Below are 9,226 nucleotides of genomic sequence, written 5' to 3'. Positions count from 1 at the left end.
CTTCAACCGCCACGCAAGGTATCCTGAACCGCTCTCTGGATCATAGTAATGTTCTTATGTAATTAAATACAAGCAGAATGTTATCAACATTTCTGAGGGCAACTATGTGTTTAATGTTGCAAAGTCCCCTTTACTTACATATCCATGTTGTGAATATGGGTCTTCCAGATATGGAAACAGAGCAACAATCCCCTGCGCATACATCACTCTTACACTTTTAGGGGGAGACGTCCTAATGTATAAATTCAGTGATGACCGTCACTCAATTGGCATTGAACATCACAATTAAAAATAATACAATACTAAAAATGTTTCTTTATAGACTACATTTATGATTCTTACCCATGTGCTTCTGTCATCTCAGCAGCAAGTATGTTTATCATCGGTCTTCTAGTTGCATCTGTCAGAGATTTGGTTTTTGCATACTCTTGTATGATGTGTTCACCACCAGGCTTTGTTGTTAGGATTTTTTCAATCAACTTAAATAGACATAAAATATGAAGTCAGAAATTTTTTAAACCTTGAGAAAAACTGGAAAACGATTACATAAAAACACTTCACATCAAACATGCAAATTAGACTAACAATGTTCACTACCCACAGCTTTTGCCTCATAGTTTATATGGCATGGCCTTTTAGGTTGTCTTCCTTCAGTGGTTGCTGCTTCTTCAGGAGGTTCACACATTGTGAAGTTTAGAATGATTGTATCATCCGATGGAGAAGATGATGATGACAGAGATACACCTGTGCATTAAGGAACATGACCAAAGCAGAAGCATTAAATTTAACTGTTAATGCTTCAATCTCAACCTTTAAATTTCATATAAACATATACGTATGTGAGTGATTACCAAGTTCTTCATTGCTCAGCATGACTCGGAAGGTTACAGGTGACCCCTTCACTATTTCTTCAAACACCTCTGCGTCTACTTCTGTGTCAGACTGGTCAAACACCTTCATATCTAGCTGTCTGCCTTCTGGTATGTTAAATTTTAGGCACACTGAAGTAAGGTAAGAGAAAAGAAATGTTACAGAAATTGTTAAAAAAAAAAAAAGGCCATGCATTTTCTTATCAAATGGTAGAGTAAGGCTATGTCTTCACAAAATATTGATGAGATGAAGCTTAAGAATATAGGTAATTCTCATTCATTGTTGAAGTAGAAACAATTATCAACTTAGGTAGTTGACTTAGAATATAATTAAGCTTGTTTATTGACCAGGTAAACGTTGTTATCTTGTTTTATCCTGATATTCTAACCTTCTTTCATGAAAGCATCAAATGTCAGGGCCCTATTTCAGGAAGCCGGTTTAGAAAACTCAGAGTGAAAAACGATACTCAGGGTTGAGTAACCCCGAACTGTCCAACTCGGAATATTCGGTTTCAGAAAGGCTGATAACAAGTAGTTCAATCAACGCGGAGTTGCTTTAACCCCAAGTCAAGCGCGCGCACGAGGATACATAAAGCCCTGATTAGTGGAGCACAGATTAAGCGAGTCACCATGGAGACGGAGGGAAAGAAGGCGCGGTCAATGTATTTTACAGCGCTTGAGGCCGAAATTCTGATGGCAGCATATGCCGATAACATGCAAATTTTGCGGAAAAAAAGTAACACAGCCTCAGCTGCAAAACAAAGGGAGCATGCATGGCAAAACATAGCCGACAGAGTCAATGCGTGAGTGTTACTTTAAACATTGATCTAGGGATTTCCACCCATTTAACACGTTATTTTATTTTTTATTTTATACATTTTATTTTGTGACGTGATGTGAGCGCAGGTGCAACCCAACAGGCCCCAAACGTTCCTGGCAGCAAGTAAAAATGAAATATAAAAATATAGTCCAAACAGGTAAGGTGTAATTGTATTATGAGCCATAGTGCTTGGTCTGTTTGTCCCATGTAAATCAATTGCAGTTAGAGGCTACATTAATTTTCCTTCTGTAAGCACTTATTGAAATTATCTGAGCACATTACAAGTACATATTTGCTTACTCTGTATGCTCAAATGTGACCCCGTTATAGCCAACAGAAAAAAAGCAGAGGCCTGAAAAACAGGTGGGGGTCCTCCACCACCACCACTCACAGAGGCTGAGCAGTTGGCCCTCAGCCAAAACAGTGGGCGCCCTGTGGCTGAAGGCATCTCTGCGGGGACATCCTCTGAGTCAGTAACCCCGCAAGACACAAGTGCCTACATAAGAGGTAAATTCAAAATAATACATGATGTGCATACATCCTTTCTTCACAGTCACCTTTGCAGTGCTACTCATTCATTTGATAAACTCTTTACCATAATGAATTATTTTGTAGTGAAGTTATTTTCCTACTGATTTTGCCTTCCCTCAGTCTTGGTTGTCTTTGAGAGCATAATGACAATGAAGTGTAAGGTGATTGGTATATGTTTGTTAATTGCCATTTGGTCCCTTGTAAGTTATAAGTGACCTGTATAAACCTCATATTCTATCAGTTGATGGTGATGGTGTACTGCATCTGGTGCAGCCTCCTGTTGAGCCAGACCAACATGCAGTTATGAGTACTCTTAATACTCCACAGATTATATGAGTTTACAGTAGAACAGCAATGTTGTTAATTTCTTTACTACAGGAAAATAATGAAGAAACATTGACAGCTGTTACAGAGGAGGAAGCAACAGAGACACTTTATGAGGTTTACATCTTACAATGGAAAATATAACAATTGAATAAAATGTGGTACTATAATAAAACCATGGACTTTCTATGTCTCTAACAGAGTGATGATGGAAATGAAGAGGAAGAGGGTCCAGCCACGTCTCCAACAAACCTTTCCTCAGTAAGATGTTCAGCACTGATTTACAACCAACCTAAGTAGGCATGTACTATGAATGTCAATGCTATTTTCTGTGTTTCAATAGCTCCCTGTAAAGCAGCTGTACAAGACCCATTTGATCAAGAAAATAAAAAAATGTGACTTGGAAATGGAACACTTCAAGCAGCAGATCCAAAAGACCAAGATTGAGATTTTACTGCTAGAACATCAGTTAAGGGTGGGTGAAGTGGTCAGAGATGGACGAATTATTTCAGTGTTATATACTTATACATAATAATATACTTATTAATACTTTGTGTACAGGAAATACAGGCGACCAATAAAGCCAGTTGAACAAAAAATCTGTTTATTCTTCTTTCAACATGTTGAGATGATGGGTCAAAGGAAATGATTGTGACATATGGTGTCTCTGACTGCTCTTCCATCTTGTATGTCCGTGGGAGGGTCAGGATGTTCATGGTTTGGATCACTGCTGATGTTTGGTTCAGAAGGACAGTGTTCTCCTCTAATTGTGGCAATGTTGTGAAGAATCACACATGCCACAATAATGTCACATGCCCTTTCTGGGGTGACCCTGAGTCTTTGAAGGCACTGGAACCGGGCCTTAAGCATTCCGATAGTCATTTCAACTCTGGCTCTTGTCCTGCAATGAGCCAGATTATATCGCTGCTGTGGGCCCGGTTCAGGGTCAGGGTAAGGGGTAAGCAAATAGGGTAAACATGGATACCCCCTATCACCAAGCAAGCAGCCAGTGAACTCTCCTAAGACAGAAGGATACACTTCAGTTCAAATGTCCCTGTAGCAATTGGTCTTTATATATTTTAAAGTATTTTCAACTCACCATGTCCAAATTTTGTGCTCAGTGTACATTCACAAAAAATTCGTGAGTCATGAACAGAGCCTGGCCACTTGGCTTCCACATTTGTCATAATGTTGGCAGCATCACATATGATCTTCACAGTGCAGAGAACACAAATTAGCATCCATTACTATAATGAAATAATTTGTTAGTTTGACATGCTACAGGGAACTATGTACCTGTACATTAATGCTGTGGAAAGACTTCCTGTTCACATAGTCTCCTTCATTTACTGAAGGAGCAATGATTGGAATGTGAGTGCCATCTATACAGCCAATCACGCCTGGGAACCCTGAAAATAAATGTAAAATTTAAGTAGTAGTTCAAGTATCACCACATCATGAATTGAGTTTTGTTCATCCTGATACCTGCAATTTTGTGGAATCCCTCTTTGATGAATCTTGTGGGTCTGTGACCGGGGAACACCACAAACGTGTACAGGAGACGTTTCAGTGCAACTGTAACATTCCTGACTGCCCGACAGACGGTAGCCTTGGAAACGTGCTCAGCGTCACCAATATTATACAGAAAGCTCCCGTTTGCAAAAAAACGAAGTGCAATACAAATAATATGTACAGAACTGAGAGGATGTCCGCGATGTGTCACATGAGCAATATTAGGCCTGAGGATGTTATTCAAATGAATTATAGATTGTGCTGAAAAACGGTAACGTTCACACAGAAAATCATCAGGAAATGATCAAATGTCCAAACGCGCTCTAATCACTCTCTCCCGGCGGAGAGCTCTGCGGAGAATTTGGGCTTCAACATCTACTGGCTCTTCGAGGTAGGGGCACGCCATGTCCAACACTTCCTACTGTCAGGTTTCCGACAAAGAGGCGGAGACAGTCAGGGTTAGTTGTGGTAAACCTGCTAGGGGGCAGGTTAGCTTCACGGAGTGTGTCGTCATAGTGACTCACTCAGGATTCATCTGAACTCGCTTTGTGAAACCGAAAACCCAGAGTTTTCGTTAACTCAGGGTATACTTACTCAGAGTTTGCACTAAACCGGCTTTCTGAAATAGGGCCCAGGTCAGACAGCCTAACATACTTCTGCTCCCCACCAAACAAAACACGCAGCAACATATTCTGTTCACAAAACAAAAGAGAAAAAAATAATAAAGGAAAGAGTTTAAAACTGTGGATGTACTTTAGAGCTTTAGTTTTTATACAAAATAGAAGCAGTTAAAAGTCAATATTACTTAACAGCTACAGCATGAAGAAATAAGTAACAGATTAACTGCTAATAAAGATCCTTTATCAACCAGTGTTACTGCAAATGGACCAAGTGTGACTAACATCTAATATTGTTTAATAACTTTAGTCTACTTATCAAGTATTGGTCGCTCTTACTGCAATTCGCTTTATTTCTGTGAACAATTACTGTATATTAACATATCATTAACATTGCTGTCAATTAATTTATATAAAAGAATCTGAATTAATTCTAAATTAGTGTAAGCCTTTGGCATTTGCTTAAAAGAATATAAATCAGTAGAGTAAACTTTATTGTAATGTTACCCACTTTTTCTGATAGTTCCTTCGAAGCTAATTAGCGATTATTAGCTTACTAATAAACGGTAATTTAGTTGCTAAAACTATCCCATTAGACATGTGACAATAATATTATCTAAGCTGCACTTAGAAGAAATACATAGTTAACATGTTTTAGGTTAATCTTAACTCAGTGAGAATATAACGAACATTTGAACTTTTAGCAATGGTTAGCATGTAGCTACTCGACAATATCATTAAACCTATGGGTAAATGCTGCTAACTCGACATCAGTGTAACTATAAAGAGCTATTTAGTTTAAAAATACTTACTAAACAATGTTACCAGTATGGGAATGTTAACTTAACTTACCTGACTGTGGTAGCTCTCAGACCGCACACGCCTGCGGACTGGTACTAATCAACACTGTGTGGAGTTATGTCTTCACTCCGTGTCTACAGAACTTTACACTGACTTTTAACTCTGACGTTAGAGCTGGTTTACTCCTCACAGAGTTGTATATACTCTCTCTAGGTTAAAATAGGTTTACACTGAAATATTGACACTCCATTTTTTACTGTGCAGCACGTATAGTGGCTGTGTCCTGTTTTAAGATCATACATGTAAAATTGTTGTCTGACCTCCGTCTGCATGCAGGTAAACTGAGGGTCTGTTGAGCTGATCGCTGGTTTCGTGAGAAAAATGTCAGCTCGTTCTTTATGTTACAGAAGCACAGAGACACAAGACCAGGCGGAAAGAGACGATCGTTCGGTGAAAATGAGAATCTGCGAATGCAACATGTGGAACACGGAGAGTGGAATATGTAAACAAACCGGTTAACGTAACCCCCTCGGTGCACTCTGCATGCTAACTGTTAGCAGAGCTAGTGAAATCTCTGAAAACATCTGAGCACTTTTGCAAACATGTTCTATGTTGACAACCTGACCAGACATGTGAAGATTACGGCGCGACATTCGCAGCTAAAACACTGTTAAAAGTGTAGTTGGTGACAGAAAAACGGGATATTTTAAAACTACACCACCACCATTGCTGCCTGTGATTTGAAATGCATTCTGGGATACCTGGCTGCCCCAAGTCTACACAAGCAATCGATTATCTAGGATCGACCTGTTTTGACTTACTTTGCACGGCAACCAATCAAATGTTAGAGAAGCTGCATGGGCAGCGTTAACCCCGCCCCCTGAGTTTGATGGGTGAGGCTGACAGATAAAATTATTTCAAGATGACAGCCAGACGCCAGGACTGCCAAAATGAAATAAATAAATATAGCATTAAATAATTAATTAAATGTGTCAATAATTAATTAAATGTGTCAATAATTAATTAAAATGTGAAATACATAAATAATTAATTAAATGTGTCAATAACTAATTAATTACATGTGTCATAACTATTTATTTAAGTAATTAATTCCAATTTTAATTAATTATTGCCACATTTAATTAATTATTTAATGATGTATTTAATTAATTCATTATGGCAGTCCTGGCGTTCCATAGTGCCCACCACCCAGTTTTAAATGCATGTAGACATTGAGGGTTCTCAGGAGGGGCCGTGCTGTACAGTACATGTACAGTGTCCATTTTTTATTTATTTATTTATTTATTAACCTTTATTTAACCAGGAAGATCCCATTGAGATTAAAAACCTCTTTTTCAAGGGAGACCTGGCCAAGATAGGCAGCAGCAGATGTCTCACAGTTACAGAAATTACTCAAACACAGGCAGCAACAACACACATGCAACAATAAGTGAAAGAATACAAATAAAATAAAAAATAAAATTCAATAAAATTCAAATAAAATAAAAAGTCAGTTAAAATGACAATCAATCTAATTGAAACAGTTGCATGTTATGGACTTGGCCTCAAGGATTGGTAGTTTAGATTTAAAATCACTTAATGAAATGAATTCAGTCATTTTCCATTCCTTCTGCAGTTTGTTCCAGGCCAAGGGTGCTAAATGGACAAAAGCTCTTTTACCAAGTTCAGTTCGGGCAAATGGAACAGAAAGCAACAAGTAACCATGCGGACGAAGAGAATACCGACCAGCATGTTTCATTACAAGCAGGGAACATATATAAGAAGGCAGCAACCCAAGTATCGCCTTATATATAAAACTGTATAAATGAGAGTTCCTCCGACTTACCAAAGCAGGCCATCCTACCTGAGAGTATAACTCACAGTGGTGAGTCTGAAATTTACGGTTAGTGATGAACCTCAGAGAAGCACGATACACAGAATCAACCATTCGAAGACATTGAGCAGAAGCATTCATATATAGAATATCACCATAATCCAGCACAGGCAAGAATGTTGCAGCAACAAGCCGCTTCTTTGTATTAAAAGAGAAACACAACTTATTTTGAAAATAAAATCTCAGTTTTAACTTCAGGTTTTTCACAAGATTCTCTACATGTGGTTTGAAGGTAAGCGAGTCATCAATTAAGATTCCCAGATATTTATAGGTGTGAACCAACTCTATTTTATTACCTTCAAGAGTGGTTACTGATGGGATTGTTTGGGCTCGTCTCCTTGATTTAGAAAACAACATGAGCTTTGTTTTGTCTGCGTTGAGAACAAGTTTAAGCTGATGTAATGAGTGCTGGACAGCAGAAAAGGCTTTCTGCAAGGAGTCGATGGCTTGGACAAGAGTTGAACCACAGCTGTAAATAACTGTATCATCAGCATAGAAGTGCAAGTTTGCATCTGGCACATGTAGACTAAGATTGTTTACGTAAATGATAAATAGAAGGGGACCTAATACAGAACCCTGTGGCACTCCGTTGTGCACTGTAACAAAGTCAGAACATAGACCGTCAGATTTAATGCACTGAGTCCTGTTACTGAGGTAGTTTGAGAACCATGCCACTGCTCTCTCAGAGAGTCCTGACTGGAAGAGTCTAAGTTTTAAAATACAATGATCAACAGTGTCAAATGCTTTTGACAAATCAATAAAAAGGGATGCACAGTGTTGTTTTTTATCAAGTGCAATAGTAATATCATTTACCACTCTAATTGCAGCTGTGATAGTACTGTGATTCTTCCTAAAGCCTGATTGATATTCAGATAAAATGGCATTGATGTGCAAAAACTCCTTTAACTGCTCACACACAAGAGCTTCAAGAACTTTAGCCAGCACAGATAGATTAGATATTGGTCTGTAATTAGTTAACACTGCTGGGTCGCCCCCTTTTAATAGAGGAACAACAAAAGCTGATTTCCATACGGAGGGAATTTTATTCGTATCCAGTGTGAGGTTGAAAAGTGTTGTGAGAGGCTCTGCTACAAAATCAGCTGCCAGTTTCAAGAAGTAAGGATCTAGTAAGTCTGGCCCTGGAGATTTTCTAGGATCTAACAGTTTAAGAGCTTTACAGACCTCCTGCACAGAGAAAGGAACAAAGTTAAATGGCTGACCAGTGTACACCGGAAGGTTTGTGCCAGATTTTACAGAGACTGGGTTCAGAGAGTCAAACAAAGAGCCAGAAGATATAAAGTGCTTGTTAAAACAATTCATAATCTCCTTCCTATCATAAACAGGAACAGAATCCTTAAAAACATAGGTGGGTAGAGCGTGGGAGCTTTTACTCACTGAAAGAGACTTAATGATTTTCCAGAACTTCTGTGGATTATTTAGGTTCTCAGTGGTGACAGACAGATAATATTCTGTTTTAGCTTTCTTAATAGAGGAAGTACATCTGTTTCTTAGTTGTCTGAAAAGAAGCCAATCACTGGGGTAGCCTGTTTTCCTCGCTTTGGCCCAAGCCAGATTACGCTCATGAATGATATCTGCCAGCTCTTGGGAGAACCAGGGGTTTTCACGACCTTTTATCCTATATCTTCTTAATGGAGCATGTTTATTCACAATTTGCATAAACCCATCCTTAAAGAATGCCCACGCTAATTCTACATCAGGGATCAATCCTATTTTCTTCCAGTCATAATTTGACAAATCATGATAAAATGCTTGCTCATTAAAATGTTTAAGAGTTCTTTTAAAAATAATACCATGTTGTGACTTGGCCACTTTAGTATTTCTAATAGCAGCAACAACA

The 9,226-nt window shown here is 38.5% G+C and overlaps 1 long non-coding RNA gene across 1 annotated transcript; it reads right to left on the bottom strand.

Moving 5' to 3' along the window:
* Positions 1 to 392: 392 nt before the first annotated feature.
* LOC146687031 (uncharacterized) lies at positions 393 to 1,071 on the bottom strand. Its single transcript, XR_014916270.1, has 3 exons — positions 852 to 1,071; positions 602 to 744; positions 393 to 479 (listed from the first exon to the last, which is right to left on the bottom strand). It is a non-coding gene; the product is annotated as an uncharacterized LOC146687031 (long non-coding RNA).
* Between the last annotated feature and the right edge of the window lie 8,155 nt (positions 1,072 to 9,226).

Source organism: Copadichromis virginalis, linkage group LG18 (genome assembly GCF_057382275.1).
Source record: "Copadichromis virginalis isolate Kocher_CV1m ecotype Utaka linkage group LG18, C_Virginalis_male_GT1.1, whole genome shotgun sequence".
NCBI lineage: Eukaryota > Metazoa > Chordata > Actinopteri > Cichliformes > Cichlidae > Copadichromis > Copadichromis virginalis.
This window is presented reverse-complemented; position numbering and strand designations above follow the sequence as displayed.